The sequence below is a fragment of the Piliocolobus tephrosceles genome, chromosome 5, assembly GCF_002776525.5.
Source record: "Piliocolobus tephrosceles isolate RC106 chromosome 5, ASM277652v3, whole genome shotgun sequence".
Classification (NCBI taxonomy): domain Eukaryota; kingdom Metazoa; phylum Chordata; class Mammalia; order Primates; family Cercopithecidae; genus Piliocolobus; species Piliocolobus tephrosceles.
In genome coordinates, this window is record NC_045438.1 from 61,273,472 (window position 1) to 61,300,432 (window position 26,961).

The 26,961-nt window shown below is 44.6% G+C and overlaps 1 non-coding gene and 1 pseudogene across 1 annotated transcript; both read right to left on the reverse strand.

The window, feature by feature from the left end:
* Positions 1-14,109: 14,109 nt before the first annotated feature.
* On the reverse strand, positions 14,110-15,025 carry LOC111538489 (annotated as a pseudogene).
* A 1,488-nt stretch (positions 15,026-16,513) lies between these two features.
* LOC111538656 lies at positions 16,514-16,620 on the reverse strand. Its single transcript, XR_002730409.1, has one exon. It is a non-coding gene; the product is annotated as a U6 spliceosomal RNA (small nuclear RNA).
* Positions 16,621-26,961: the final 10,341 nt, after the last annotated feature.

A 26,961-nucleotide genomic window follows, 5' to 3' on the forward strand; every position in this document is an offset into this window, starting at 1 on the left:
AGCTGCCGCCGCCTGTCAATCACTAGCCGCCGAGTGGCGGCTGGCTGGCCGGGGGCCTGGCGGGGAGCTCAGGGAGCTGCCCGCTGCGCTGCGGCTCGGGGTCTGGCCGGCTCTTGAGTGGTAGTCGATGCTGTGATGTCCAGCTGGGGACTGGAAACCTCGGATCGAATGCAGAGTGGGTGGGGAGAGCGGGAACCGAATGAGGAAAGGCTGTGCAGAGCTGTTTAGAAAAAAAAATGATTAGCAGAAAACATGGGTGGGTCCTTAGGGGTGTTGGCGGGGTTCAGCGGGGACGGTGGCCAGCGCTGGGTTGGCGTGGTGCTTTCGATCTTGTACAGTTCACCGCGACTGCTGAGGTACTTGGCCATTCTTTCAAGTGTGTTTTCCCAAGGCGAACGCAGCCAGGCGTTAAAACTAAACATTTGTTCGTGACGCGCACGTTGCCAGGGGTCGAATTAGAAGGCGCTTTAATTCTGCTCACGCCTTGGCTGATGTGCGAATGAATGCGGTCCTCGGCTGGTTTATACAATAGCCAGAAGCATTGTCTTCTCATTTCAGAAGAGAAAAGCAACGTGGCGCCTAGCCTTGGAGGACTCCGGCTCTACCCACCTCCCACCGTGTGGCTCGCCATGCCTCCGAATTGACTGAGCACTGCAGCAGCCGGGAAGCACTGGCAACTCCGTTGCTCCATTAGCTCAACTGGTGGGAATTTATTCAGCAAAACTACTTCTAGAAACTGAATGTGTTAAATATAATCTGAAATTTGATCATGTTTTTCTTTGAATGTTATCAAGCTGATGTATTAATTGATGGAGTTTCTCCTTACCCCCCAAAATTTACAGTGCTATCTTCTCATGTGCTTAAGAAGGATTTACCTGGAAATTAATATAACAGGGATTCCAGAGCTATCACTAGTGGTAATTTAACGAACTATCAGTCTAATATTTTATAAATATTAAGTATAAAATAGTCGTCAAGCCACGGTCAAACAGTTTAACCTCAGATGGCAAAATTGTGGTAACAAAGTTATGAATTTTACTTGGAAATATGGGAGGAAAAAAACCAAGCTGACATAAAAATTGCTATTGTCGCAAGACAAAAAGACTTTTCGCTATCATCCTTAGAAAAAAACTTTCCCAAAGTGAAGTAAGATGATGTCAGCATGAAAAATCCACTGAAAAAGACATGGTTTGGGTTTGCACTCTAGATACCCTGCAGAATAGCACTTGTCTTACAAGAATATGGATTCACGTGTCTCCGTGAAACCTGTTGAAAGAAGCTATGTTGTGAGCTAGGTACATACACTACTCTTGCCGTGTTTTGTTTGTTTGTTTGAGACAGAGTCTCACTCTGTCGCCCACGCTGGAGTTCAGTGGCGTGATCTCGGCTCACTGCAACCTCTACCTCCTGGGTTCAAGCGATTCTCCTGCCTCGGCCTCCTGAGTAGCTGGGATTACAGGTGCATGCCAAAACGCCCGACCAATTTTTGTATTTTAGTAGAGAGGAGGTTTCACCATGTTTGCCAGGCTGGTCTCGAACTCCTGACCTCAGGTGATCTGGCCACCTCGGCCTCCCAGGCCACGGAGCCCAGCCCTCTTGCCATGTTTTATAAGCATCCAACTCAAACTGCCTATTGGGACAAAAGATAATAAATGTTGCTTATTTTATAATGATAAAAGAATGTGGTTACTCTACTTGGAATAAAGATAAAAGAAGTATTTCTGTGTTTTACAAGCTGTTCAATTATTTGATGGTTGCTTATTGAAGAATCTGCCTACTAAACCACCTCAAACACTAATTGTGGTATAAACATAATTTGGCTTATAATTGCTTATAATTAGTTGCTTCTCAACTACTATTATGCTTTTTTCCCAGTGCAATTTAAGTTAATATAAAAGTGCCAAGAATCTTGGCAAAGTAAATCCTTGTTAATTTGATACAGGATAATTTAAATAGAGTCTACCAACTGGATTCGTCCTTTGTCAAATATATCATTTTTCTTGTTATCTTGAAGCTCAAAATTCCTTGTATACTCTGGTTTCTCTTCGGATCATAGAAATAATAAAAATAAAAATCCCTTGTACTAAGTTGGTTAATCTTTGCTTAAATATTTTCCTGAACTCAATATGTCAAAAATACATTTATCATTATTTCTAAAATGATTTCCTTTCTCAGCCCCATTTCTATCAACAGTGACCATTTTTTCCACACACTTCCAGTTTTTTGAAAACGCCTTGGCTGGATGCGGTGATTCATGCCTGTAATCCCAGCACTTTGGGAGGCAGGTGGACCACCTGAGGTTGGGAGTTTGAGACCAGCCTGACCAACATGGAGAAACCTCGTTTCCACTAAAATTACAAAATTAGCCAGGCATGGTGGCACATGCCTGTAATCCCAGCTACTAGGGAGGGTGAGGAGGGAGAATCGCTTGAACCTGGGAGGTGAAGGTTGCGGTGAGCCGAGATCGCACCATTGCACTCCAGCCTGGGCAACCAGAGCGAAACTCCATCCCAAAATAGATAGATAAATAAAAATAAATAAATAAATAAATAAAAATAAAAATGCCTCATTGGCTATAGCACTTTGCACACAAAACACTTGAAGGACTCCCATTCACTAGGCCTTCTTAAGATGCCTCTGATTGTACTCCTTTCCTTTATTCTCTTTAGTAATCATTCCTAGTAAGATCTTACTCAAATTTTAAAAAATCCTTATTTGACCCCACTTTTACCTTCAGCTATCACCCAATTCCTCTGCTTCCCTTAACAGCAAAACTCCCTAAAAGATGTAAAGACATGTCTATACTTGTGGTCCCTACCTCCTCATCTCTCCTTCAAATTCTCCAGATGGGTGTTTATTCCTAGCACTTGATTGAAATGGCACTTCTCAAAGCCCACTTCTTGCCAAAGCCAGTGGTTGCCAGAGCCATTGAGACCAGTAAATGGTCTCAATCCCCATTTACTCAATCTTTCAATAGCTTGTGACACAAGTAACTATGCCTGCCTTCTAGAAACAAGTCTCCAGGCTTTCCTGACATCTCTCTTTTTTGGTTTTCCTTGGAATTTTCTTCCCAATGCTTCAGTACTCTTGGCTATGCCTCTGCCCTCTTCTCTACATACATTTTCTCCCTAGATGACCTACATCATCCAGTCTATGGCTTTATGACCCGCCCATAATGTTAATGACTTTCAAATTCATATCTCCAGCCCAGACATCTTCCTTGAATTTCAGAACTTTGAGACAGTTGCCTGACTACTTGAATGCCTAACAAGCACATAGAAACTAACATTACTAGAAAAGAGCTGTTCACAGCAAAATCTGCCTCCTCCCCACAAAAGCAAAAACAAATTAACAAAAACTCAGCTGTCCTCAACTCAAGCTTCCCGCTGACCTCTTTGTCTCCACTCTTATCTCTTCTTACCTCTCTATGGTCCACTCTTTACACAACAAATCACCTCATTAAATAGCAGTTGCTTAAACTCAAAATCATCAATGATTCCACTCTTTCCCTTATTGTCCTCATCCAACTCATAATTAGCCTTGTTGATATTTCTAAAACATTTCAAGAATTTGTTCTCTCTACCTTCATTTATACCACCATCCTAGTTCAGAGCACAAAATTAGCTCCCCTGAACTATGGCTGTAGCTTTCTAACTATAGTAGTGTTTGTCTTCACTTTGCCACCTCACTTGATTTAACACAGAGCAGCTAGAGTGATTGTTTTTTGTTTTCATTTTTTAAAATGTCTCCATAGCCCAAGATGGAATGATGTTTTTAAAACATAAGCCCAATTATGACACTTATTAAAATTCTCCAGTGGTTTCCCATGACACTTAAAATAAAAATTTATTACCCTGGCCTTCAAATCCTTATGTGATTTGATCCTGAATTAATTATCCTCTAACCTCATCTCTACCATTCACTCTCTGTACTCCATCCATACTGACCTGTCTCCCTTTAGGTCATTTTCATTTATCTGAAATGCTCTTTCTCTCCCTTTTGGTATGGCTTGTTCATTCTTGTCATTTACATCTTAGCTTAAATGTTGCCTCTTCTGAGAAGTCACTAAGCTACTATAGCAAAGAGATCCCCAAATACAATAACTCAAAGATTAAGGTTTATTTCTCTCTCACATAACAGTACAGAGGTAGGCAGGTAGTCTAGGGTGAGTGGGCAGCTCTGTTCTATGAGATAATTCAGGGAACCAGGTTCCTTCTAACCCATTTTGACCATAGAGTAAAATCTTTATTCTCATTATTGAAGCTGACTTAATCTGTCCACAGTCTAGCCTGGAAGAAGAGGAAAAAAAGAAAGGGACAAAAACTACTTTCCTTATAAAAACAAGATATGGAAACTTTTTTTGTTGTTTTTATTTTGAGACAGGGTCTCACTCTGTCACCCAGGCTGGGGTGTAGTGGCTCCATCTTGACTCACTGCAGCCTCAACTTCCCTGGGCTCAAGTGATCCTCCCACCTCAGCCTCCCACATAACTGGGACTACAGGCAAGCACCACCACGCCTGGCTAATTTTCGTATTTTTAGTAGAGACCAGGTTTCACCATGTTCCCCATGGTCTTGAACTCCTGGACTGATGATCTGCCCACCTCAACCTCCCAGAGTGCTGGCATTACAAGCATGAGCCACCATACCTGGCCTTAGATTCAATTTAAAGTGACCAAGTAGTGTACTGGAACTGGCTTCCTGCTGTTTGTGAGAGCTAATCGTTACACTCTCAGAAATTTGGGGAGTCAGTTGACATCACAGTGGTGGTTTGAAATTAGCCATGTTGTGCGTATTTACGTCAGTGAAATTGGCAAACTATAATCAGGGTTCTCCATACCCTCAGCTGGGTGATTGTTAAACACTTACCACACTTACCGGTTGTTAAATGTTTACCAGCATTCCTCTGGTTTCACAAAGCTATCACATTGATGGTGTTGAAAACATGGTTTTCTTGGCTAGGCACAGTGGCTAATGCCTGTAATCCCATCCCTTTGAGAGGCTGAGGCGGGAGGATTGCTTTAAGCCTAGGAGTTCAAGACCAGCCTGGGTAACATAGTAAGACCCCCATCTCTATTTTAAAAAGAAGAAAGAAAAAGAAAACATGATTTTCTCTAATGTCAATGCAAGTTTTACTGCCCAAGGTTGTTGTGGGACTTTAGAGATTGTAAGTGAGAAAAGTGTTTTAGAAACTGTAGGCCGAGTGTGGTGGCTCATACTTGTAATCCCAGCACTTTGGGAGGCCAAGACTGGCGGATCACCTGAGGTCGGGAGTTCGAGACCAGCCTGACCAACATGGAGAAACCCCATCTCTACTAAAAATACAAAATCAGCCAGGCGTGGTGGAGCATGCCTGTAATCCCAGCTACTCGGGAGGCTGAGGCAGGAGAATCACTTGAACCCAGCAGGCAGAGGTCGCGGTGAGCATCTTGGTGAGTATCGCTCCATTACATTCTAGCCTGGGCAACAAGAGTGAAACTGTGTCTCAAAAAAAGAAGAAGAAGAAAAAAAAAGAAACTATAAAACACCATGTAAAGATACAGTATTGTTACTGCAAAATACAGAAGAAATAGAAGCTAAAGTAATGGAGAAAGAAACAACACGGTAATGCCTCAGATTACATTGAATTACATTAATTTTGTTTTGTTTTGCTTTGTTTTGTTTTTTTGAGACAGAGTTTCCCTCTTGTTGCCCAGGCTGGAGTGCAATGGCACGATCTGGCTCACTGCAACCTCTGCCTCCCAGGTTCAAGCGATTCTGGAGCTTCAGCTTCTGGAGTAGCTGGGACTGCAGGCGCCTGCCATCATGCCTGGCTAATTTTTGTATTTTTAGTAGAGATGGGATTTCGCCATGTTGACCAGGCTGGTCTCTTAACTCCTGACCTCAATTGATCCCCCATCTCAGCCTCCCAAAGTGCTGGGATTACAGGTGTGAGCCACTGCACCTGGCCTATATTTTCTTTTTATGTATTTACTTTTTATGTTATAATCTCAACTATACTTATTCTGTCATTTAAATGATTAAAAAAGTAATTGGGCTAGCACAGTGGCTCATACCTGTAGTCCCAACTAATTGGGAAGCTGAAGCAGGAGGATTGCTCGGAACCCAGGAATTTGAGGTTACAGTGAGTTATGTTTGAGCCACTGTACTCCAGCCTGGACAAGAGAGCAAGACTGTCTCTAAAAAGAAAAAGAAAGAAAGAAAGAAAAAAAAGAAAAAAAGAAAAAGTAATTGTTTAGAAAGTGTTGTTGGAGGCTGGGCGCAGTGGTTCACGCCTGTAATACCAACACTTTGGGAGGCCGAGGTAGGTGGATCACCTGAGGTCAGGAGTTTGACCTGGTCAACATGGTGAAACCCAGCCTCTACTAAAAATACAAAAAATTAGCTGGGTGTGGTGTTGGGCGCCTGTAATCCCAGCTACTTGGGAGGCTGAGGCAGGAGAATAGCTTGAACTGGGGAGGCGGAGGTTGCAGTGAGCCAAGATTGCACCATTGCACTCCAGCCTGGTTAACAAAAGCGAAACTCTATCTCAAAGAAAAAATAAAAAAGAAAGTGTTGTTGGAGCTCAGAAACCGATACCACCATATATGGCTCGGTGAACTGAGGAAGCCTCAAGGCCTCTCTGACTTACACCTCTCCCTACCCCCACCCTCTGTAAAATAGGAGTTTCTTTATCTTCCTAAGATCTAGACCATCAAAAAAAGTAATTTTTTTCTCCTCCCTGGAAGACCAGGAATGTAGCTTTCCTGAATATAGCTTTTCACAGGATCATGTACAATTTAATCTCTGTTCCATGACCCATTCATTCTCCCTAGTAACAGAATTCTTTTCCCTACTTCCACAACCTGTTTTGCTAGCGTGGTCTATAAGCTTCTGAATCACAATGTGGGTGGGCAATGACTCTGTGATTTTCCTCTTGTGCTCGTTATGTACTTGTCAAATAAATTTGTATGCCTGTTCTTCCATTAAACTGCCTCATGACAGTGATTTTCAGTGAACCTTCAGAGGGTCAAGGGGAAAGCCCTCCTTTGATCCCTACAGTGTATAAAATATGCATTAAAGTGAATGTTAAAAAACCTTTACATTTCCACTTTATATTACATTTACATTATTTTATGGAAATTGTAAAATAATCAGGAAATTATTTTCAGATATTTCCAAAAGCTATATTTCCTCTAACCTTGATTATCTATTAAAACTTTAAAACAATCAATAAATGAACTAAAATTAATAACAAAACATAAAATTAAAATTATGTAGATAAGGCTAAAGTTTTTTAATTTAATTTTTATTTTATTTTATTTTTTTTGAGACGGAGTCTCGCTCTGTCGCCCAGGCTGGAGTGTAGTGGCCGGATCTCAGCTCACTGCAAGCTCCGCCTCCTGGGTTCACACCATTCTCCTGCCTCAGCCTCCCGAGTAAGCTGGGACTACAGGCGCCTGCCACCTCGCCCGGCTAGTTTTTTTGTATTTTTTTTAGTAGAGACGGGGTTTCACCATGTTAGCCAGGATGGTCTCGATCTCCTGACCTCGTGATCCGCCCGTCTTGGCCTCCCAAAGTGCTGGGATTACAGGCTTGAGCCACCGCACCCGGCCCTAATTTTTTGAAAATTTAATGAAGGCCAGGCACGGTGGGTCACGCCTGTAATCCCAGCACTTTGGGAGGCCAGGTGAGCAGATTACCTGAAGTCAGGAGTTCAAGACCAGCCTGGCCAACATGGTGAAACCTCATCTCTACTGAAAATTCAAAAATCAGCTGGGCGTGGTGGCAGGCACCTGTAATCCCAACTACTCAGGAGGCTGAGGCAGGAGAATTGTTTGAACCCAGGAGGTAGAGGTTGCAGTGAGCCGAGATTGCACCATTGCACTCCAGCCTGGGCAACAGAGTGAGACTTCACCTCAAACACACACACACACACACACACACACACACACACACAGAAAGAAAGAAAATCTAATGAAAGTTTATTAAACATTTTAATAAAATTAAACTATCTGCAATTCGGGCTGGGCACAGTGGCTCACGCCTGTAATCCCAGCACTTTGGGAGGCTGAGGTAGATATTGGGAGGCTGAGGTGGATAGATAACCTGGTCAGGGGTTCAAGACCAGCCTGGCCGACATGGTGAAACCCCATGTCTACTAAAAAAATCCAAAAATTAGCCACGCATGGTGGCACATGCCTGTAATCCCAGCTACTCAGGAGGCTGAGGTAGGAGAATTGCTCGAACCTGGGAGGTGGAGGTTGCAGTGAGCCAAGATCATGCCACTATGCTCCAGACTGGGTGACAGAGCGAGACTCAAGAAAACAAACAAAAAAAACTATCTGCAATTCTAACATTCCATGTCCTTTTTGCTACAAATGTAAAGAATCAGTATCACACTTTGTTACATCTATACAAACATTTAAAAATAATATAAAAGTGCTCAGTTTTGCAGAATGTTCCTCAGCTACCTATCTGAAATTTCATCCTAATTTGTGAGCATCTCTGATGTCCTAAGAAAAGCAAGAAAATGCTTGACACTAAGAAAAGATACTCTGTTAAGCCAAAAGCTATTGCTTTCACACTGAGAGGAAGAATTTATTTGACAAGCTAATTATTTTGTCTTTTCTCTTATCTAACTGTTTCTGCTGTTCGGAATCCTCCCCACATTCCTAAGCAAGGTCTTTCTCTACTTCAACAGCAGCAGAAACCATAAGGCTTTATGGCATTTGTATTCGGTTCCCTTTTGTTTTGTAGACATAGAGCAAGTGATGTGAAGTGTTTCCTCGGGGTCTAATAGGTGTTATTTCCAGGAGTGGATGTTTAAGTTTGCAAGTCATACAATGCCAGCCTGTATGCTGGATTCCAAGTAACAAAGATACCTGTGTGTCATTTAATAAACACATTTTGGCATTTATTTGTGACATGCAGGGTTAAGGGCAGGGGCCCGTCCTGCTGGGTCTAGGGGTGATGCTAGTTAGAGTTTACAAAATGAAGTCCCCAAAACTCCCAAAACTTCCCTAGTCTTTCTAGGCCACTGGTAGACAAACTTAGAAAGTTAAGAGGTCTTAACTTTGTGAGACTGTGGAGTCTCACAAATCACTATCTCAAAACATCTGTCAGATTGAAATTTAAAAGCCCATGTTTTCTGAGGACAAATATTTATACAGTTACTGAGTTTATTGCTCACAGTAAGTTTTTTTATATAAAACATTTATAATTTATTGGTCTTTTGGGGGAATTAGATGCTTCACCACTGTATTACAGCTGAGCCATTAATTTTGTAGCTTCATCAACATTAACTGTTTCACTTTAATGATCCTCTGCAGGAGAATCAGTTCTTCCTGCAGAGATTTTTTTAAAAGACCTTTTGAGAAATGTACAGGTTCCTTTTGTATATTTACAAAAACTTTATTTACTCTGTTAATTTTTCATCATTTATAATGTTTATCTTCTTAAAATTAGTGGTAACTCAGGCTGGGTGTGGGGGCTCACGCCTGTAATCCCAGCACTTTGGGAGGCCAAGGTGGGCGGATCACCTGAGATCAGGAGTTCAAGACCAGCCTGGCCAGTCTCTAAAAAAATACAAAGTTAGCTGGGCATGGTGGGGCACACCTGTAATCCCACCTACTTCAGAGGCTGAGGCAGGAGAATCGCTTGAACCCAGGAGGCAGAGGTTGCAGTCAACCAAGATCACACCATTGCGCTCCAGCCTGGGCAACAAGATCTGTGATCCCAGACACTCAGAAGGCTGAGACAAGAGAATTGCTTGAGCCCAGGAGGTGGAGGTTGCAATGAGCTGAGATTGCGCCACTTCACTCCAGCCTGGGTGACAGAGCGAGACTCTGTCTAAAAAAAAAAAAAAAGGCCGGGCGCGGTGGCTCAAGCCTGTAATCCCAGCACTTTGGGAGGCCGAGACGGGCGGATCACGAGGTCAGGAGATCGAGACTATTCTGGCTAAGACGGTGAAAGCCCGTCTCTACTAGAAAATACAAAAAACTAGCCGGGCGAGGTGGCGGGCGCCTGTAGTCCCAGCTATACGGGAGGCTGAGGCAGGAGAATGGCGTAAACCCGGGAGGCGGAGCTTGCAATGAGCTGAGATCCAGCCACTGCACTCCAGCCCCGGCGACAGAGCGAGACTCCGTCTCAAAAAAAAAAAAAAAAAAAAAAAAAAAAAAGCAGAATCAGGTTTATGTTTCCCAGAGTTAGGAAGCTTCTACTTTGTAGAAGTGAAGTAGCCCTAAGTAAAAGATGTGTGTATCTACAGTCAAGACTCATTCCAACTTAAAAAACTGAACTTGGTTTTCCTATCGTGAGAACCACAAGTCTACAAGTTAAGAGTTTACCATCAGTTTGTAATGCTTCAAGCTTAAATACTAATGTCAAGTATCAGATATTTGAGAAGAGCTTTCAACATTAAAGACAGAGAAAGAGAAACCAAAGTAAATAGGCCGAATGCAGTAGCTCATGCCTGTAATCCCAGCAGTTTGGGAGGCCAAGGCAGGCAGATCGCTTGAGGCCAGGTGTTCAAGACCAGCCTGGCCAACATGGTGAAACCCGCCATCTCTACTAAAAATACAAAAATTAGTCAGGCGTGGTGATGCGAGCCAGTAATCCCAGCTACTCGGGAGGCTGAGTCATAAGAATTGCTTGAATTCGAGAGGTAGAGATTGCAGTGAACTGAGATCTCAACACTGCACTCGAATCTGGGCAACAAAGCAAGACTGTCTCCAAAAAAAAAAAAAAAGTTAAATAGGCAAAAAAGGAAACAAGAGGAAACAGAAATAATGCAGGAAGTAGAAGGAAACTTCCAAGGATAAAAGACCATTATTATACCCCATACAAATAAGAGAAAGCACTCTATCCATAAAAAAAACAAACAAGGCCGGACGCGGTGGCTCAATCCTGTAATCCCAGCACTTTGGGAGGCCGAGACGGGTGGATCACGAGGTCAGGAGATCGAGACCATCCTGGCTACCACTGTGAAACCCCATCTCTACTAAAAAATACAAAAAAAAAAAAAAAAAAAACTAGCCGGGCGAGGTGGCGGGCGCCTGTAGTCCCAGCTACTCGGGAGGCTGAGGCAGGAGAATGGCGTGAACCCGGGAGGCGGAGCTTACAGTGAGCTGAGATCCGGCCACTGCACTCCAGCCTGGGCCACAGAGCAAGACTCTGTCTCAAAAAAAAAAAACAAAAAACAAAAAACAAACAAACAAACAAAAAAACAGAACAGTCACACAAAACCAGAATACTGTGAATAAGGAGAATTCAAAGAACTAAAAAAGAATGCTAGGAAATTAAAGCTAGGATTGCTGAGATTTTTTAAAAATTGGAGACTGGGCAACATAATGAGACTCTATCTCTATAAAATAATAAAAAATTAGAGAAACGTGGTGGCACCTGCCTGTAGTCCCAGCTACTCCTGTGAGAATCACTTGAAACTGGGAGGTGGAGGTTGCAACAAGCTGCAATCACGCCACTGCACTCCAGCCTGGGCAACAAAGCAAGACTCCATCTCAAAACAACAACAACAAAAAAGATTTTAAATCTTTAATAGGTCACAATCAAAGGACAAAGAATCAAAATGCATTGAGCTTCGCAACAGCAACATTGGAAGCTTAAAGACAATGGAGCAACACCTTTAACATTTGGAGTAAAAATTATTATTTTATTTTTCATTTTGTTTTATTTTATTTATTATTTATTAATATATTTTTGCAATGGAGTCTCGCTCCGTTGCAAGAGCAAGAGGCTGGAGTGCAGTGGCGTGACCTTGGCTTACTGCAACCTCAGCCTCCCAGGTTTGAGTGATTCTCCTGCCTCAGCCTCCCGAGTAGCTGGGATCACAGGCGTGTACCACCACGCCTGGTAATTTTTGTGTTTTTAGTAAAGACAGGGTTTCACCATGTTGACAAGGCTGGTCTCAAACTCCTTACCTCAGGTGATCCATCCACTTTGGCCTCCCAAAGTGCCGGGTTTACAGACTGGAGCCACTGCGCCCGGCCTATTTTATTTTATTTCATTATTTTATTTTTTGAGACGGAGTCTCACTCTGTTGCCCAGGCTGGAGTGCAGTGGCACGATCTCGGCTCAGTGCAACCTCTGCCTCCTGGGTTCAAGCGATCCTCCCACCTCAGCTTCCTGAGCAGCTGGGACCACAGGCACACGCCACTACATCTGGCTAATTTTTGTGTTTTGTGTAGAGACTGGGTTTCACCATCTTGCCTGAACTCCTGACCTCAAGTGATCCACCCGCCTTGACCTCTCAAAGTGCTGAGATTACGGGCCTGAGCCACTGCACCCGACCAGCCAATTAATAAAGCAAGGGATCACCACAAATTTAAAAATCAGAAGTAAAATGTGATTGTCTATGTGTGTGTGTATGTGTCTGTGTGTTTTGTTGTTGTTTTGTTTTTGCTTTTTTCTGAGATGGAGTCTCGCTCTGTCACCCAGGCTGGAGTGCAGTGGCACGATCTTGGCTCACTGCAACCTCCACCTCCCATGTTCGAGGGATTCTCCTACCTCAGCCTCCCAAGTAGCTGGGACTTACAGACACATGTCACCACGTCTGGCTTATTTTTGTATTTTTAGTACAGATGGGGTTTCACCATGTTGGGCAGATTGATCACAAACTCCTGATCTCAGGTGATCCTTCCACCTTGGCCTCCCAAACTGCTAGGATTACAGGCGTGAGCCACCTTGCCTGGTGTGTGTGTGTGTTTTTTAATAACATAGAATGGTATTATAATTAGGGCAATAGAATGAAAATATTAAATTATTTAACTTCTGTTTCTGGCTTATTCTGCACTCTTCTTATTTGAGAAAGATAAAAACTGGAATAATTGGAACAATAAACTATGAGTATAAATATATTATCTCTCAGGATATATATATATATATATATATATATATATATATATATATATACACACACACACACACACACTTTTTTTTTCTTCTTACAGAGGTTTTACTGCGTTTGGTCCACAGTCATATTTCACATTATCTCATGGGGCAGTTCTCCTGGGTGGGGGTCCCTGTGTAGTACTTGGTGGGGCGTATGGCCAGGGGAGATGGAGCAGTATAGCTGGTCAGGCCCAGAAGGGGAGAAGGAGGGCTGGAGGCTCCTTAAAACCTACTGAGGGGCCGGGCATGGTGGCTCACACCTGTAATTCCAGCACTTGGGGAGGCTGAGGTGGGCGGATCACCTGAGGCCGGGAGTTTGAGACCAGCCTGGCCAACATGGTAATACCCCATCTCTAATAAAAATACAAAAATTAGCCAGGCGCGGTGGAGCACCTACAGTCCCAGCTACTTGGGAGGCTGAAGCAGGAGAATCCCTTGAGCCAGGGAGGTGGAGGTGGAGTGAGCCAAGATCTCGCCACTGTACTCCAGCCTGGGCAACAACAACAACAACATCAACAACAAAACTGACTGAGGCCATAGTGGAGGGGGGTGATTAGCATGGAGAGGGGGTCAGGCTTAGCCCCAACAACGCAGAATTCCACTTCATTGTACGGGCCTCACTTTCCCACCGGCCCTGGGGCAGGTCTGAGGGTCTGAGGTCTGTTGGTCTGAGGGTTCTAGGGAAATGCAGCCACTTGGCAGCCTGAGATATTTAGCATGGTGGCCAGGCCCCCTTTCCCAGGGGACTCATTTCCCAGCACCCTCTCCACTGTCCCTGCCCCATTCCTCGTGGGAAAAAAAAGTATTTTTCTTTTGTTAATACTTCCTGAAACTTTGTGGGTACAGAAACCACAAACCGATAGGCTGACAAAATGGGGAAGAGACAAGGCAACCCGAAACCTTCGGGGACTGGTTCCCTCCAAGCCTAAGTCTCTTCTCCCCAGCACAGCTTGGCCCACAGCCTGGACTTGCCAGCAGACACCCTCACCCTACACGTATCGGGATACAGCTTTGACCCCTTCCCCCATAGCCCGGTGGCTCAGCCCTACGAAGGACCAAGGCAAGGGGGAAAAAGACCTGCTCCCTGATCCCACACCGCCACTCACAGACCCTGGGTTGATTGGCAACACTGAACAGGTTAAGAAAAAAGAAAGACGAAAACACAGAAAAACCCAAAAACTCAGACGGGGAGACGTTGTGGGCAGACAGTGTGCTGGGAGCCTCAGTAGCCAGCCTCCTCCTGGTAGTAAGGCGGATATTCAGGGACCTCCGTCGGGCCCGGGCAGTCGCTGGCGCCCAAGGGAGCCCCGTTGGCCACTGTGCCTTAAGGGCAGAACTTGGGGTCCTACATCTGCCGGCCCAGGCCAAAGACCTAGCCGCTCTGCTTGGTGCCCTGCATGCCCATCTGCAGGGACATGGAGGAGTTGTCACACTTGTCGGTTCCCAGCTTGGTGTCAACTGGGTGCCGGGGCTGTCATGCCCATCTGGCTGGCACACTTGTTTGTACCCATCTGGAGGCTGATGGTTGAGTGGTCCATGGGGGGCAGGAGGTGGTTCTTGGGGTTGTAGAGATGCCTCCTGGTGCCGTCGGCAGTCATACCCGACTGGCTGGTGCATTTGTTGGTCCCCTTATGCAGCCCGATGGCGCACTGGCCAGCCTTTATGGTGGCATCGTCGAAATTCTGCTTCTGCTTCTCCCAGTACTTAAGGCCGATGTCCACCCCGCTCTGCAGCCTCTTAGTCTTGGCCTTCCCCACCAGGGCGAGAAGAGACACCTGCACGTGCCTCATGTTCCCACTCTCAAACAGGTCACTGGCTTCGAACAAGTCCACGGTATTCATGCCTTCCCTGACCATGGGCTTGATGAAGTTGGAGAGGTTTTCTAGCTGGTGCCAGTTCTGCATGGAGCGGTTGATCTTGGGGACTGAGTCCTGCTGTAGCTTGTTAATGAGTGTGCATAAGACAGTCCCATCCTTCAGGCCCTTCCGGAAGTCGGGGCTGATGGAGAGGCCGGTGAGTCCCTGGATCCAGCTGCGGAGCTCTGCCTCCTTCTGGCGGTCATATTTGCACAGGAGCCGGTTCTTGACCTCGGCGGACAGCCAGTACGAGGAGTCCTTGCTGACCTGCGTGGAGCTCATGGCTGGCGGGCGCGGCGGTGGGGTGGGATGGGAGGGGACTGGACCGCCTTGCGGGCGCGGTCTGGGACGCACTCCTCTCTGGTTATTTTTATGTGGTCTGGGCATGGTGGCTCACAGTTGTAATCCCAGCACATTGGGAGGCCAAGATGGGAACATCACTTGAGTCCAGGAGTTTGAGACCAGCCTGGACAACATAGCAAAACCATATCTCTACCAAAAAGAAAAAAAAAAAAAAAAAAAACGTTATTGGGGGCGTGGTGGCAAGCGCCTGTAGTCCCAGCTACTCGGGAGGCTGAGGGGAGGGACAGCTTGAGTTCAGGAGTTCTAGGCGATAGTAAGCTATCATCAGTCTGCTGCATTCCAGCCTGGGTGACAGAGCCAGACCCTGTTTCTAATTCAATCAATCGATCAATCTGTATTGATATATATATAATATATATATATATTTTTCTTTCTTTCTGTTTTTTTTTTTTGAGACAGAGTTTCACTCGTTGCCCAGGCTGGAGTGCAGTGCAATGGCACAATTTCGGCTTGCCACAACCTCCACGTCCCCAGGTTCAAGCGATTCTCCTGCCTCAACCTCCCGAGTAGCTGGGATTATAGGCATGCACCACCACGCCCAGCTAATTTTCTATTTTTAGTAGAGACAGGATTTCTCCATGTTGGTCAGGCTGGTCTACAACTCCCGACCTTAGGTGATCTGCCTGCCTTGGTCTCCCAAAGTGTTGTGATTACAGGCGTGAGCCACTGTGCCTGGCTATAGTGATATTTTTATGTGGAGCTGAAGAACAAAAGCTATTCTGTTATCTGGACACAGGTTTTAGTTGGTTATTTATTTATTTTTTTTGAGACAGATTCTCTCTTTGTTGCCCAGGCTGAAGTACAGTGGCGTAATCTTGGCCCACTGCAACCTCTGCCTCCTGGGTTCAAGCAATTCTCCTTCCTCAGCCTCCCAAGTAGCTGGGATTACAGGTGCCCGCCACTAAACCCAGCTAATTTTTGTATTTTTAGTAGAGATGGGGTTTCACCATATTGGCCAGGCTGGTCTTGAACTCCTGACCTCAAGTGATCCCCCTGCCTTGGCCTCCCAAAGTGCTAGGATTACAGGTGAGAGCCACCGTGCCCGGCCAGACCACTCCAATTTTTAATAACCAAGCTATATGTGCCACACACCAAAATCCTGCCTTTTTTGGAATAAGAATAAGCTGATATGATTTGACCCTTCTTCCCTGCAGAGCCTGAACCTCCAACTCGAGAGATAGAGATGAAAAAGTCCAACTCAGAAAGTCCATTTCAGCCTATTTGGTGTCTAGGAATTTGAGATACTAATTTTCTTATCCCTACCCACTTCCCCATCTCAGAAAATCTGCCTTGTAACAGAGTCCCTGGCAGGGGCAGCTATGCTACTTACCATTAGACCTTGTCCCCCTAGCCGCAGCTGATTGGATCAGAGAAGAACACCTAATCCATTCAGATACTTTTTCCCCACTTAACATGGGATGCCTCACAAATTTGGGTGTCATCCTTGTGTAGTGACTATACTCATCTTCTCTGTATTGGTCCAATTTTAGTATATGTGTTGCTTATGTGGGCACCAATCCAATTCTTTTGCTTGCTAATTTGAACCCAGAGACTTCAACTTTGAGTCACTAGCTCAGTGGAGGACACCAGAGCTGGAGAGTCAGGTAGTGTGAGGAGTGGCAGCCATTTTTTTGGTGTATGCAAAGGTGGAGAGAGTAGTGGTCTGACAACTTTGACATCTGTGACTTCTACTTGGGATCTGTGATCTTCTCCTCTGGATTTCTGATCATCCCCTTTTAATTAATCAATCAATCAATTTTTATTTATTCTTTGAGACAAAGTCTCGCTCTGTCGCCCAGGCTGGAGTGCAGTAGTGTAAGCATGGCTCAGTGCAACCTCAACCTCCCAGGTTCAATTAATCCTCCTACCACAGCCTCCAGAGTAGCTGGGACTACAGGCATGTGCCACCATGCTTGACAAATTTTTGATTATTTTTGGAGTTGGGGTCTCGCTATGTCGCCAGGGCTGGTCTCCAACTCCTGGACTCAAGTGATCCACCCTCCTTGGCCTCTCAAAGTGTTGGGATTACAGGCATGCATCACTGTGCCTGGCTGATCATTCCCTTTTAAATTGGGTTAGGATAGCTTTCTTCTACTTGTTAACCAAAGAATACCTGACTGAACAGTTTTTAAAAGTCCATTTTTGTCACTCTACCTTTTTGCACCTTTCTCTCAGCCTCCAGATCCTACGGATTCCCTGTTATCTGTGTAAATTGGTCGTGAGCAGGGAAATAGGGAGAAGACATTTCCTTGAAATGTCCTAGACAAGAGACACCTGCATCCTTCTAGATACAGGGATTCGGGGGTTCTTCAAGCCTCAGCCTGGCTTGCAGCAGCTTTGGCAGCCTTTGGAAGGCACCAGATGGTCAGCCACGTGATACATAATCTATGTAACTTAATGCCATTTATTACTTTATAATTGTGTTAAACTATAATTTGTAAGCAAATTTTGTTTAAAAGCTACTATGTTTTTCTAACTGTTTTGGTACACTTCTATAAAACAAGGCTATTCAATCCTGGTTGCAGGTTCCCAACCATCAATTTTTTGCTAGATTTAATATATAGTATATAGTTAGAGTTTTAAGTACATATGGAAATTTTCAGAAATTTTTCATTTATTTCTTTGATCTCAAGGTTCTTAAAAAGCTGACATAGGCCAGGCATGGTAGCTCATGCTTGTAATCCAAGCACTTGGGGAGGCCAAGGCCAGAGGATCCCTTGAGGCCAGGAGTTCAAGAACAGCCTGGACAACTCTCTCAACAACAACAACAACAACAACAACAACAAAAAAACAGAGAGAACTTTAAGTCATGCAATTAGAGAATCTGAAGATAATCTATACAAGTAGATATTTATAAATAAACCTAACCTTCTCATTTTACATATAACTAGTTTAGTATTATTTATTTGAAATCCATAATTGTGGTTTTCAACTCGGCAAAATCTCATATATACTGTGTATTTAGCACTATGTAATAAGAAGGCAAAAAATCAGGATCCTTCAAATATTATATACATAAAATGTATGAAACTAGGAATTGCTACACTTCAATATAAACTCAACTAATGAATTTTATTCCAGAAAATGTAAGAATTACAAACATTTGGCTGGGCACAGTGGCTCATGCCTGTAATTCCAGCACTTTAGGAGGCTGAGGCGGGCGGATCACCTGAGGCCAGGAGTTCGAAACAAGCCTGGCCAACATGGTGAAACCCCTTCTCTACTAAAAATACAAAAATTAGCTGGACATGGAGGCGGGAGTTGGGGTGGGGCGCCTATAATCCCAGCTACCTGGGAGGCTGAGGCAGGAGAATCGCTTGGACCTGGGAGGTGGAGGTGGCAGTGAGCTGAGATCGTGCCATTGCACACCAACCTGGGTGACAGAGCAAGACTCTGTCTCAAAAACAAAACAAAAAGAATTACAAACATTTAAAGAGGATATTCTATTGTTACCAGTGTAAAAGTAGATACCTTTTTTTTAACGGGCACATATCAGATAATTATGGGTACTTTGGTATCTGGTCAGATTACAACATGTATACTTTTTTTTTTTTTTGGAGACAGAGTCTTGCTCTGTCGCCCAGGCTGTAGTGCAATGGCGTGATCTCGGCTCACTGCAACCTCTGCCTCCCAGGTTCAAGCAATTCTCCTGCCTCAGCCTCCTGAGTAGCTGGGATTACAGGTGCCCACCACCGCATCTGGCTAATTTTTTGTATTTTTAGTAGAGATGGGGGTTTCACGTCGGTCAGGCTGGTCTCGAATTCCTGACCTCACCTCAGCCTCCCAAAGTGCCGGGATTACAGATGTGAGCCACCGCGCCCAGCCACAACACATATACTTTTAAAGTAGCTTTTAAAAAAATGACTTACTTCTGTGAAGTATGAAAAAAGAAAAAAAGAAAAGAAAAAATGATGTTTAATTCAATTCTGACATCATAAAAACATGCATTTATTTATAAGTATTGGTTATACTGTTTACAATTATTACTTATGAAAGAAAGGTAGATGAAAAATAAAAATCATCATTTTGGATGAAAGGAAATAAATTATTTCTGCCTTGAGTGGTTAAAAATTCAAGTATCGACTGGGCACAGTGGCTCACGCCTGTAATCCCAGCACTTTGGGAGGCCAAGGCGGGTGGATCACTTGAGGTCAAGGGTTCAAGACCAGCCTGACCAACATTGTGAAACCCCATCTCTACTAAAAATACAAAAATGAGCCAGGTGTGGCGGCAGGCTCTTGTAATGTCAGCTACTCCAGAGTCTGAGGCAGGAAAATCGCTTGAACCCAGGAGGCGGAGGCTGCAGTGAGCTGAGATCACGCCATTGCACTTCGGCCTGGGCAACAAGAGCAAAACTCAGTCTCAAAAAAAATTAAGTATTTTACTATGAGTTTGATTACGTATGACTATTTAATTATTATAATTACTACTTTGATTAACCAAGAGATATTTTATAGCTTAATTTTTTAAAGAAAGCAATGATGTGGACAAGGTTTTGCAGTAATTTTAGCTCAGCTTTGTCCATATAGGCTAGTGTTTATGTATTTGCTTTATCCCCTCAGAATTATAATTACACCACGGTGTTATATAGAAAGGAGTGATTCTCACTTCAACCTGGGAGGCAGAGGTTGCAGTGAGCTGGGATCGCGCCACTGCACTCCAGCCTTGGCGAAACAGCGAGACTCTGACTCAAAAAAGAAAGAAAGGGCTGAGTGCAGTGGCTCACGCCTATAATCCCAGCACTTTGGGAGGCCGAGGCAGGTGCATCACCTGAGGTCAGGAGTTCAAGACCAGCCTGGCCAACATGGTGAAACTCCATCTCTACAAAAATACAAAAATTAGCCGGGCATAATGGCAGGTGCCTGTAATCCCAGCTACTCAAGAGGCTGAGGCAGGAGAATTGTTTGAACCTGGGAGGCAGAGGTTGCAATGAGCCAAGATCACGCCATTGCACTCCAGCCTTGGCGACAGAGTGAGACTCCATCCCCCCCCCCAAAAAAAGAAAGAAAGAAAGAAAAGAAAGGAGTGATTCTTTTATCCTTTGTACTCATTTGTTTTCCTTTTCATGCACCTTGCTGCCCTACATAAAAGTTAGTTGTAACTCATTCAAATTCAGGTCTCCAGTGTGAAGTAGTGTATTGCTTAACTGGACAGGGCTGTAACCTGAAGTGTAAGAAGGGGAGTGTCTGCATTTCCCAACAGCAGGTCTTTAGCAATAAAGGTGCGGCACCACCAGTGCTAAAGAATATTATTCTAGTTAAATGTGTTTGTGTTCTGCATCTTCCATTGTGCAGTACACTCTGTTATTTATAAATTCTAATCCTTTAATAAAGAAAAAAATGTAAGAAAGAAAACAAAAACCACCACCCAAAACCAAAAGCCATCTACAGCCTTTGAAAATTCCTGGACATAAAGCATCAGTCACTGGATATTCCTTCACCCCTGCCAAGTTCCACAGTCTCGGAGCAGGCTTCCCAACAAGAGCAGGGAGAGCAGGGCAGGGAAATGTTGCTAAGTGACATGGGGTTTAGTTGTGCGATGGAGTATCCGATGACACTTGACATTGAGCCTTGTGCTACTTCACAGCCATTCCACAATATAATGGAAGAGCTGCAATATTATATAGATAATGGAAGATTGTAGACAGAGTGGCAAAATAGAGAATTCCTAGCTTCAACTGTGAGTTCCAAAAGGTCAGGTAGTTTAAGAATGATGTGGTTAGGCTGGGCGCAGTGGCTCACACCTGTAATCCCTGCACTTTGGGAGGCTGAGGTGAGAGGATCACTTGAGGTAAGAAGTTCAAGACCAGCCTGGCCAACATGGTGAAACCCTATCTGTACTAAAAATACAAAAATGGGCAGGTGCGGTGGCTCATGCCTGTAATCCCAGCACTTTAAGAGGCTGAGATGTGTGGATCATGAGGTCAGGAGTTCGAGAACAGCCTGAGCAACACGGTGAAACCCTGTCTCTACTAAAATACAAAAAATTAGCCGAGCTTGGCAGCATGTGCCTGTAGTCTCAACTACTCAGGAAGCTGAGGCAGGAGAATTGCTTGAACCCGGGAGGCAGAGGTTGCAGTGAGCCGAGACTGTGCCACTGCACTCCAGCCTGGGCGACAGAGAGAGACTCCTTCTCCAAAATAATAATAATAATAATAATAATAATAATAATAATAATAATTAGCCAGGCATGATGGTGCACGCCTATCGTCAGTTGGGAGGATTGCCTGAGGCTGGGAGGTTGAGGATGCAGTGAGCCATGTTCCCACAACTACACTCCAACCTGTGTAACAAAGAGAGACCCTATCTCAACAAAACAAAACAAAACAGAAACTCATTATGTTATAGAAGATTGCTAGAGTTCTGTTTTAAACTGAAGCTCTTCATTTTACTTTAAATAATTCAATTTATGCACATTTCAAAAAGTGTATTGCTAAAGTGAGCTGCACTTGTTACTCTTTTTTTTGCATATTCATTCACTATTCTGTGTCTAGGATATCCTTTATTTTTCTCCTGGCAAGTAAGTCTAAAATAAATGAACAATGACATTTATTAAGCACTTAATTTATGCAAGCTGGGGTGATGTTAAACACTATGTGATTAGAACCAATTTTGAAGGCCAGGTATAGTGGCTCATGCCTGTAATCCCAGCACTTTGGGAGGCCGAGGTGGGCAAATCACTTGAGGTCAGGAGTTTGAGACTAGCCTGGCCAACATGATAAAACCCCGACACTATTAAAAATACAAGAATTAGCTGGATGTGGTGGCAGGTGCCTGTAATCCCAGCTACTGGGGTGGCTGAGGCACAATAATCACTTGAACCTGGGAGGTGCAGGTTGCAGTGAGCTGATTGCACCACTGCACTCCAGCCTGGGTGACAGAGTGAGACTCTGTCTCAAACAAACAAACAAACAAAATCAGACTTCTAGCCAGGCACAGTGACTCACGCCTGTAATCCCAACATTTCGGGAGGCCAAGGTGGAAGAATTGCTTGAGGCAGGAGTTTGAGACCTGCCTGGGCAACATAGTGAGACCCTGTCTCTACCAAAAAATTATAGAATTAGCCAGGCGTGGCGACATGGCCCCTGAATCCCTATTACTCAGGAGGATGAGGCAGGAGAAGTTCCAGGCCTTTAGCATAGGAGTTCAAGGCTGCAGGGAGCTATGATTGCACCACTGCACTCCAGCATGGGCAACAGAGACTCTGTCTGATTTAAAAAAAAAAAAAAAAATTAAAAGAATCAAACTTCTCTCTGTTGGATGAGGATGCTGACCAGACTAAGGAAGGGTTGCCCACCTCCTCCTGACAGGGTATGAGAAGAGTTTGATTGATGCCTGCGTCAGTCTCCTCAGGCTGCTGTGACAAATTGCCACAAACTGGGTGGCTTAAAATGACAGGAACTGATTAGCTCACAGTCCTGGAGGCCACAAATCTGAAATCAGGTTATCTGGAGGGCCAAGATCTCTCTGAAGCCCACAGGGGAGAATCCTTCTGTGCAGATTCCAGGTTCTGGTGTTGCCTGCAAGCCACAGCAGTCCTTGCTTTATGGCAGCATAACTCGAATCTCTGTCTCCACTTGGCCATCTTCTCTCTGTAGCTGTGTGAACAAAATTTCCTCTTCTTATTTCACAGACAGTAGTCATAATGGATTGAGGGCCCTCACTAGTCCGACATAACCTCATTTTAACTTGAGTACATCTGCAAATAGCCTATATCCAAAAAGGTCACATTCGCAGGTTCCAGGTAAACATAAATTTTACGGAAACAGCCTTTAACCCAGTGCTGTGTCCAAACTTTGACTTTGTCACTGAATGAGGGGCCATCCTGAAAAAGTCACTCAGTGGGAATTGGAGGGCATCTTTGATATCCATGGACTTTCTTATTCATTTTTTTCTTTCAAATCCAGGACTTCCTTATTCATATTTTTTCTTCATTTTTCAGTTTTTGGTTTTTGGTTTTGTTTTTTTCTGAGACAGAGTCTTACCCTGTCACCCAGGCTGGAGTGCAGTGGTGCTATCTCAGCTCACTGCAGTCTCCACCTCCCGGGTTCAAACGATTCTCGTGCCTCAGGCTCCTGAGTAGCTGGGACTACAGGTGTACACCACCACACTGGGTTAATTTTTGCATTTTTAATAGAGACAGGGTTTTGCCATGTTTGGCCAGGCTGGTCTCAAACTCCTGGCCTCAAGTGATTTACCCGCCTTGGTCTCCCAAAGTGCTGGGATTACAGGTGTGAGCTACCATGCCTGGCCAATTTTTATCTCTCTCTCTCTCTCTTTTTTTTTTTTTTTAAGACAAGGGTTTCCCTGTGTTGCCCTGGTCTCTAAATCCTGGGGTCAAGCACCTGGTCCTCATGTTTCCTTTTTGTAAAGGAGAGTCTAACTACAGGAATGTTACTGCTGGGCGTGGTGGCTCACGCCTGTAATTCTAGCACTTTGGGAGGCTGAGGTGGGAGGATCACCTGAGGTTGGGATTTCGAGACCAGTCTGACCAACATGGAGAAACCCCATCTCTACTAAAAATACAAAATTAGCTGGGTGTGATGGCGCATGCCTGTAATTCCAGCTACTCGGGAGGCTGAGGTAGGAGAATCAATTGAGCCTGGGAGACAGAGGTTGCGTTGAGCCAGGATTGAGCCACTGCACTCCAGCCAGGGCAACAAGAGCAAAACTCCGTCTCCAAAAAAAAAAAAAAAAAAAAAAAAAAAAAGAATGTTACCAAGACACCCCCTCTCCATCTTTTAGTGGTATTACTCTGTTACTCTACTCTGATAACAAAAGCATATCACGGTAGACAAATTTCAATCTTTAAAATTAGGCTAGTGTTTTCTGTTGATGGATTATGAGATTTTTCTGTTGTTTTTATTGTCATTTTTTAGTAAATCCTGTGTGGGAAAATATTGGATGTCTTCAAGTATATAATAAATACAATGTGTTTCAAAACAAAGTTGATTAGTCCTATTATCAAGCTTATCAAGCTGATGCTTATTTCACAGAGCTGGGACATTTTAATTTTCATCCAGAAAAGAGGAGTTTTTTTGTTGTTGTTGTTGTTGTTTTTTAGATGGAGTCTCGTCCTGTTGCCCAGAATGGAATGCAGTGGCCCGTTCTCAGCCAGGTTGGGGTTGTGTAGTGGTCCAATCTTGGCTGGTTGCAACTTTGCCTCTGGGGTTCAAGTGATTCTCCTGCCTCAGCCTACTGAGTAGCTGGGACAACAGGGGCCTGCAACCATGCCCGGTTAATTTTTGTATTTTTAGTAGGCATAGGGTTTCACCATGTAGGCCAGGCTGGTTCAGAATTCCTGACTTCAACCTGCTTCTTCCTCCCAAAGTGTTGGAATTACAGGTGCGAGCTACGGCGCCTGGCTAGAAAAGAAATTTTGAAATGAAATATAAGATGATTTAAAAAAAGAGAGGCAGCTGGGTGAGGCCGAGGAAGGCCGATCACCTGAGGTCGGGAATTTGAGAGCAGCCTGACCAACAAGGAGAAACCCCGTCTCTACTAAAAATACAAAATTAGGGCCAGGCATGGTGGCTCACACCTGTAATCCCAGCACCTTGGGAGGCTAAGTTGGGCGGATCCCCTGAGGTCAGGCGTTCGAGACCAACCTGGCTAACATGGTGAAACCCCATCTCTACTAAAAATACAAAAATTAGCCAGATGTGGTGGCGGGGCTCCTGTAATCCCAGCTACTCGGGAGGCTGAGGCAGGGAGAATCGCTCAAACTCGGGAGGAAGAGGTTGCAGTGAGCTGAGAGGCACCATTGCACTCCAGCCTGGGCTACAGAGCAAGACCCCTTCTGAAAAAAAAAAAAAAAATAGCAAAAACAGAAACAAAATTGCATGCCTGTAATCCCAGCTACTTGGGAGGGTGAGGCAAGAGTATCCCTTGAATCCGGGAGGCGGAAGTTGCAGTGAGCCGAGATCATACCACAGCACTCCACCCTCGGCAACAAGAGCAAAAGTCCATCTTGGGGGGTGGGGGGGAGGAGGCTGCCAGGTGTAGTGCCTCATGCCTGTAATCCAAGCACTTTGGGAGGTAAAGGCAGGAGGATTGCTTAAGCCCAGGAGTTCAAGACCAGTCTGGCCAACATGGTGAAATCTTGTCTCTACTAAAAAAACAAAAATTAGCCAGGCATGATGATACACGTCTGTAATCCCAGCTACTTAGGACACTGAGGCAGGAGAATTGCTTGAACCCCAGAGGCAGAGGTTGCAGTGAACCAAGATCGTGCCATTGCATTCCAGCCTGGGCAACAGAGTGAGATTCCATGTCAAAAAAAAAAAGAACCAACTTTGGGCTGGGCGCGGTGGCTCACACCTGTTATCCCAGTACTTTGGGAGGCTGAGGTGGGCGGATCACTTGAGATCAGGAGTTTGAGACCAGCCTGGCCAACATGGTGAAACCTCGTCCCTACTAAAAATACAAAAATTAGCTGGGCGTGGTGGCGTGCGCCTATAGTCCTAGCTACTCAGGAGGCTGAGGCAAGAGAATCGCTTGAACCCAGGAGGCAGAGGTTGCAGTGAGCCAAGATTGAACCACTGCACTCCAGCCTTGGCCACAGAGCAACAAGACTTCCTCTCAAAAAGAAAACCAACTTTCAGATAAGAAAAAAACAGGCTGTGCTTCATAGCCGCTATGTGTCCTGTGTGGTCAGGTGCTGTCATGAGATTTTGGACTCTCTGAAGACCATCCCTAGATCTTGGGTTAAAAAAAAATAGCAGCCTAAACCTTGTCTCTTTTATCATTGAGACACAAAACAGCTAAAATTATAAACTGCATTACATTTTTTTGTTTGGGGGAGGATGCAGTTTCACTCTTGTTGCCCAGGCTGGAGTGCAATGGTGTGATCTCGGCTCACTGCAACCTCTGCCTCCCCGGTTCAAGTGATTCTCCTGCCTCAGCCTCCCAAGTAGGTGGGATTACAGGCGTGCACCACCACGCTTAGCTAATTTTGTATTTTTAGTAGAGACAGGGTTTCTCCATGTTGGTCAGGCTGGTCTTGAACTCCTGATCTCATGTGGTCTGCCTGCCTCAGCCTCCCAAAGTGCTGGGATTACAGGCATGAGCCACTGCGCCAACTACATTACTTTTTAAGGACAAAATGAATGAGTTCATATATCAGAACATAAAAACGAATTTGTTTCTTTGTTTTTAATCTATTTTCGACACCGTAATGTGAGATTTAATTTCAGTCTACGTTTTTGCTGTGGTTTGAATGTGTCCCCCAAGGTCATGTGATGGAAACTAGATGCCCCAATGCAGTGGTGTTGGGAGGTGTGCCCCTACGCTTCGAAGTATTTGGGTCACAAGGGCACCACCCTCATGAATGGATTAATGCCATTACTGTGGGAGTGGGTTCCTTATTTAAAAATAAACAATTTTTGCGCTCTTTTTTCTCTCTCTCTCTCCCTGAGTGTGGAAAAACTCAAACTGTTTTTTCTGTGCCCCCACACAACAGTCATCAACATGGAAGACTTTTGTGATCAAATGTGTGGAGGTTTTTTTCCCACACACCAAGTAAGCAATCACTTTTGCAGCAGACACCATCTGGGTGTCCTCAAATTCAATTCTGACGCTATCTACTTGGAGATAGTTGAGCTCCCACAGGTTGAGGGATCAGTCCCCAAGACTTCCCCCACTTCAGACACCAGTCACTAGTCTGGGCCTACAGAACTTCTGACTGACCAGCTCTGGGCTCTGACAACCCTCTCCTTGAGTATGATTCGTTTGCTAGGATGGGTCTCGGGACTCAGGGAAACGCTTATGTTTACCAGTTTATTATAAAGAATGTTACAAAGGATGCAGATGGAGAGACACATGGGTTGAGGTATGGGGGAAGGAACACAGAGCCTC